Genomic DNA, 7,217 nt, shown 5'->3' with positions numbered 1-7,217 from the left:
CTTTATAGCATGTGATACTCATTTTTATCCATTTGGTTTAGACACTAATTGCATTTCATTTTCTCTTAATCATGTGAGTGCACGGGAGGTGTCTTTCTTTGATCTTGCAGGTAGCCATGGGATTTTGAAATGGTTACTTGATCTGAATCGCCTTAGACCTCTGGAAAGAATTTTGAAAAGAAAAATGATGAATAAAAAGGATTTGATTGGAACCATGAGAACTCCACTTCCGACGTGGATACTACTTCTAAATCTTCTTCAACCACTGGGAATTAAAGGGGAGTTGGTTCCAATTTCGTTTTCTTATGCATTTTAATTCGTGCTTTGTTAATAAATTCTTTTTGGGCAATTTTCATTAGTTTTATATTTTACACTTGCAATTTGCTTCCATACTTTGAATTTTGTTTAATACATAGCATGTCATTTTTAATAAAAGTCTCCATGAATTTTTTTAGTAATATTTTTAAGATGGTAAAAGTTTCTTAAATTTGATCATCCAATTTAGGTCATGTGACATGATTGGATACTCTACTTACATAATATTGGCTAAAATGATAGTAGATTCTATTTTGATCGATTGAGCTTGATTGCATGAAAATACCTAGAGGACCACTTCAAGCCTATATTCTATTATTTTCTTTGTGTGACATGCACTTATAGCAATTGAAACTCTAGAACTTGCTTTGCTTCTTTTCAAAGTCACAATAGCATATGTATGCATGAAAATAAAAGATATTTGTCAATTTTGCTCCCTCATTAATTCCCATTTCTTTCTCCAAAATTTTCTTGAAACATTCTCCTCTAGCATTTTAACCTTTGATTACTTTTGCTTGTTCTATTTCGCTGAGAGTTTTGGATTAATTGCTTGATGAGTTAGCTTGACCGAGATGAGGACAAAGGTTAAGTGTGGGGGAAGATTGAATATGTGTGAGGTTCATGGAGGTTAAATGATATTACAATTCAAGTGGAATTTAAGCTATATTTTGTTGGAAGTCAAAACATAATATTCAAGTCCTAAAGAAATATAAGTGAGGTGGAATTTGTGTGAAGTTTTGATGATCAGTTAAATTGTTGAATCACTTGTACATCTTAAATTTAGGACATGTTTTGGGAAACCAGAAACTGCAACCTGAATCTGGTTCAGAATTTATAGTTATGAAACTAAATTCTTTGAATCTGATTAACAAACTGTAAATACAAGAAGTTTGTAGAATTGCAGAATGGAATCAATGTACCCATAAATACATGTTTTGTATCAAGTCTTCTTACTGTCGTCCATCACAATTTCAATTAAAGCTTTTTTCAGTTAAATATCAAATGTTATCCTTTGATAAGCTAAAATTTTAATGTAATGAGATGAAAGTATATTAAAATTCCATTTATGAAACTATAGACCAAAAGTTGCAGATTTCTAAGATTAACATTTGGAATGACAAAAGTGTGGAAGTGAACTTCACTATGTCTTCTATGACATTAATTTTAGTTGAAGGTTAACTGCATAATTTGCAGAATTCCATCAGTTTCAGCTCATTAACTCCATAAGCTGAGTAACTGGAATTACTGTAGCTAGATTTCAATTGCTGAAATCAGATGTTTGATAAAGGTCTGGAGTTTCTAATGGAATGACGAAGATGTTGCTGCTGAAAACTTGAATTACTAATTTCTTTAATTCTAAATCTATTTGCCAATTGAAATGTCTCAGCAGAAACAACTTTGAAGAGAACAGATTTGAATTCCTGATATTGAAACTGACTGCAGTAATAGAGAAAATAAGAATTTGTTTGTGTTCCAAGTGTTGATGTTGATCATCATTGTTTTAAATTGAAGCACCAATCATTACAGTGCTAAATGAAATCTTTTACCTAGTTTAAATCTTCATGGATCAAGGCAAGGCTCTTTGGACTTCCAAATTCTGAAACTAACTGAAGTCAAGTATGAAATCAGAATCTTGAGATTGATCTCTGAAATTAATCAGTTGGTATGAAGAATTATGAGTTCTAAAGCAGAAAATTTGATATTCATGAAATAAGTTAGCTTAGAAGAAGAAGTTGCAGAATTGTATAACAATGAATCTTTGTTGGATACTGAAATCGAAAGTTGCAAAAATGTGTAATCTGGAAATTGCATTAACAGAAAAAAACAAAACCATATTTTGAGCCAAAATTCCATTGCAAGTTTCTTATTGTTTCTGAGTTTGAGAGGTGCAGAGCTCATAGCAGTACCCTGTCACACTTCTGTAAATCTTCAAATCTGTAAGTCCAGAATGAAACTTGTTGCTGTTTCTAACCAGCCCATAACTTAAGCTGGAGCTACCTTAGTTCTGAAATTTCTAAAACTATGGCAATTCAATTCATTGAGTATTTGCTGAAGTACTTTCAAAATGTTGGAATGCAGTAACTTGGAAAATTCTGGAAGAGGACACTGAAATCTGAGTTCTGTATTGTAGGAAGTCTCTAAGTTTAAATCTAAAATCCTTTAACTAAAACTGGAAACCAATTCTGCAGTTGGTCAAGTTGGTATCAAAATCTGTGGACAGCCTTCAAATCAATCTAAGCTATGGAATTCTGTTTTTATCCTTGTAGTTGCTGCTGTTGAAGACGTTTTGAAATGGAAATTGAATCCCTAGAAGCTGACCAAGAACTGAATTATAGAAGTTGTTGCAGTTTGCATCAGTGGAATTTTACAGCAGCCAGGAGCTTGGAATTATGTATCACTGCCAGTTTGTGTCGAGCTTCCTATCAAGACTTGAATTAACACGGATCCTGAAATCTGGAAGTGTAATTGAATCAAGCTGCTGGAGTGGAATTTGCTAATTTCTGAAGTCAAATTGTTGATGGAATATGTTAAATCAAAAGCTCTTAATTGCAGAAGTGGCTGGGAGCTGAGTTTCAAAGTTGCTATTGGAGCTCCCTGGTGTACCAATTTTCTTAGACCAGATTTTTATTGTAAGCTTAGCTGTTGAGTTAAAAAAAAATCAAGAAATAGAAAAGGAATCTGGGACATGATTTGCTGAAAATGGAGTTGTAAATGCTGAATCCGAATACTGGAATCTGAAGTTGTAAAAGGGTTGAGTTGAAAGGCTGTGCCACTCTGTAATTTGATTTGTTTGAGCTAGAATAAACTAATTTAAGATGTTGTTTATTGAATGTTTAATAAGATGTTGTAGGGAGATTAAAACTTCAAAGATTGGTCAGTGAATTCAAAGAAATCAAAAATGGAATGCTGAATTGTGCCAAATCTTTGTGCTATTTATGAATTGCAGAAATTTTGGATTCAAGTTCAAAACAATTGAGTGCCAAATGAGTTCCTTACCTAGTTCCAAATCCTTCCGAACCAAGCCCAAATATCTCCCAATTCAGAATTCTGAAACGTTGAGACTGAAGAACAGAATGCAGAATCAGCTGCAATTCTGAAATTTCTGAATTAGGCAGAATTAAGATCAACTAGATTGTGAAAATAAATCAGAGCAATGTTTAGAAGATAGTCCTTTGGGAAGTTAAAAGGGTAGGCCGAAAGTTCAAAGAAAAATAGAAAAGAAAGGAATGAAGAATCCCTGCTAATGAAGCAATCCTGTGCCATTTTGAAAAATGAGGGGCTGCAGAAATCCTTATGCAATTTTGATCTGCATCATTTTGAATTGAAGTTCCAAACATTTCAGTGCTAAATGATGCTTGCTTCCAAGTTTAATCTTCATGAATCCAGCCAAGTATTCAAGATGCTGTTAAATGCATAATTTGAATCCTGACACGGAAATTCTATTTGATAAGAAACTGAATTCTGGAAGCTGCAACTCTTTAATTTCCTGCTGAATTCTGAATCAAATTTCAACAATTGAATTCTGAAACTGCTACTGTAGGTGATCAATGAAGTTAAGGTACTTTTATGGGTAATTTTGATGTTGTGGTACTGCAGAACTGCTACTATGCTTGGAGTTGTTGGAGCTATGCTTATTGTAGCTGAATTTTGTTGGTATCGAATTCTAAATTGCTGATTTCCAGAATTCAGAATCGTAACTGAAAATCTATGCAATATCTGATTCTGCAGAGATTGAACTAGTAATCCAACAAGTACACGTTTAGTGCAAACCTTTATGAGTATCAAGTATTTGAAAGCATGAGGTATTACATTGTCTGAGACGACCAACATTTTAAGTGTGGGGGAGGGAGTTCTTCATGAGTTGACTTGAGATTGTTTTAGCCTCAAAATTTTAGAATTAAAGTGTAAAAAAAACAGAGAAGAGAAAAAAGGAAAATAAGTGGCAAGCAATATAGTATCAAGTGGGAGACAATGTATCAAGAATGATAGATTGCCATCAAATTGAATGTGAGGTTAGCTTGATCTTTTGAATTGGTAACAACAAATGATATTCATCTCTTTTCACATCAAATTGGTCAACTCATCAAGTATATTCCTCCAATACTCTCATCTTTTCACTTTCTTCATTGAATTCTTTTCTTTTGCCTATTTTATCCACTTTCATTGTTCTTTTTGATTCCATTTCAATTCTTGTTGATAAAATCCTTTTGATTCATTTATGCTATTTTTTATACTGGTGGAGAATTAGATAATAAGCAAGCTTATGGTAGTGAAATGTTGTGAGTGACATTGAGTGAACTCCACTTATATACATGTTTGAGTGTGAGAGATAGAATAGGTGAATATCTTCTGAGATTGCATCTTGCTTAATTTTTCAATTGGATTGAAACTACCATACCTACTGATTATTGTTTGGATTGTATTCATGATTATTAGTGATCTTTTAGATGACCTTAGTTAATTACTTCTTACCATCTTCTAAGTATTGCTAGGGAATTTGTGTGAAGATGATTTTTAGCTTTTCTTGACTTTCACGAGACGTTCAAGAGTAAGTGTGGGGGATTTGATAACCATGATTTTATTGTATTATTTTCATTCATACATTCATGGTGATCCGGCAGTAAGAATGGGGGGCCCACCTTCTGAAGGGTCCCAACCTAAGGACGGATGGAGGGCTGGCCAAGCGGGTAATGGTCCGAGCGGAGCTAGAGATAACCCATCCATGGGCTTGGGTTTCCGACGTCAAGGCAGGAAGATCGAAGGGCCGAGCGGAAGTCCGCTCGGCTGGGACCGAAGGGCCGATCGGGTTACCGCTCGGCTAGGATCGAAGGGCTGAGCGGGTTGCCCGTTCGGCCAGGATATGGTCACATCATGGGAAGGTTGATACAGTAGCAGTATGGCCTCATGGACGTCTTCCTGACAGATCCATATCTGGGCATGGCCCTTCTGACAGACCCATACCTGGGCATGGTCAAAGGCAGGTGGTTGCTTTGACTGGCGCACCCAGGCTTCTTCGAGAGGTCTATATAAGGCCTCCATTTCTTCACCGGAGGTATGAATGAAAGAAAAAAGTCTTCATCTTGAGGCCACCTATTCTTGATTGCTCGCCTGACTTGAGCGTCGGAGGGCCGTCGCCGGGACACCCCTCCCGGCTCGGTTTTGCTGCAGGTTCGCCGGAGCGCTCGAGGATTCAGCAGGGAGCGCCACGTGCCCAGTGTCCGTTGACTCCTGGTTCGGACAGGATCAAATTGGCGCCGTCTGTGGGAACGCTCCTGCATCCGACTGGAAACAATGGACGAGGCTGGACGACAACACACGGTGGCGCTTTCGACGAAAGAACTCGAAGCTCTGGTCGAGATAAGGGTCGCCAAACTTGTGGAACAAAAACAGAAAGCAGCAGCCGAGCGGCCTGAGCAACAAGCAACATCTGCGTCAGGTGGCCGAGCGGAAGTACCTCCAGCCACCGTCGCATTCCATCGAGCCTTGTTTCGCACCCCTGAAGCCGCACTAGAAGAGATAGGGGCTCTTCTTCAGACGAGATGCCAAGGCGGGATGACAGAAAAGGGAAAGCTCCCCGGGCGGACTCATCTCCCGAGCGGATCAATCGCCAATTCTCGGAGGCTATTCTACGAGACCCTCTACCCAAGCACTACGTGCCTCCGACGATCGGCGAGTACAACGGAACAACGGACCCGGACGATCATCTGGGTAAGTTTGATAACACAGCTACACTCCATCAATATACAGATGGAGTAAAGTACCGCGTCTTCCTTACAACTCTCTCGGGATCGGTCCACGGTGGTGAGGTGCCGGACGGATCCATCACTAGCTTCAGGACTTCCGAACGGCCTTCCTCCACCACTTCGCTAGTAGTCGCCAAGACAAGTGTCAGCTTGTTTGCCATCAAGCAAGAGTCGAGAGAATCGCTTCGAGCTTACATCCAGCGATTCAACCAAGTGGCGATGGATATCCCAACGGCCACATCGGAGACGATGATGAATGCCTTCACGCAGGGCCTTGTGGATGGGGACTTCTTCCGGTCGCTCATCCGAAAGCCGCCCCGAGATTATGATCATATGCTACATCGGGCCAACGAATACATAAACGTGGAAGAAGCGCAAGCCGCCCGGAAAAAGGAAACTCCTACCGAGCGGGCACCTATTCATGCCGAGCGGAAACAGCACGCCGCTCAGCAGCCACCTAGAGGACCGAGGGCCGAAGCAATCCGATCCCCCCACGCCAGGTCGCACGTACAAGAAGTGGCTGCCGCTCGGCCCAAGCCAAAGAAGAGGTGGACCCCTATGTTCTGCTCCTTCCACCAGACGGATACGCACAACACGAGGGATTGTCGAAGTCTTCCCTTCATGGCCAATCCCGTTCCCAGGAAAGCCGAACGACGGTCTCCCCCCATCGACAGGAGGCAAAGGACCCATGAAGCCGACCGGACCCGCACCGAAAGGCGACATCAGCAGACGCCCAATCGGCACCGATATCCAAGACAGGAGAATCGCCGAGCGTCAAGAGAGCGGTCCCGGCCGTCCGCGCGGGAAGAGGAAAATAGAAGCAATACTTCCCGAGGCGAGATCAACGTTATTGCTGGTGGGCCGACCGGAGGAGACTCCAACCGAGCCAGAAAGGCGGGCGTCCGGCAGATCCACGCAGTCGGCTGTAGCCAAGAGCGGGCAAGTGGACCGGAAATCACTTTCGGGCCCGGAGACTTAGAGGGAGTTGAAGTGCCCCACGACGACGCTCTGCTCATTAAAGCGGTAATAGCAAATTATACTATTCACCGCATATTTGTTGACACAGGGAGCTCGGTCAACATCATATTCAAGAAGGCATTCGATCAGCTGCAAATTGATCGAGCCGAGCTGCTGCCCATGACGACCCCGCTCTACGGG

The sequence above is a fragment of the Zingiber officinale genome, chromosome 1B (genome assembly GCF_018446385.1).
Source record: "Zingiber officinale cultivar Zhangliang chromosome 1B, Zo_v1.1, whole genome shotgun sequence".
NCBI lineage: Eukaryota > Viridiplantae > Streptophyta > Magnoliopsida > Zingiberales > Zingiberaceae > Zingiber > Zingiber officinale.
Note: the sequence above shows the minus strand (reverse complement) of the source record.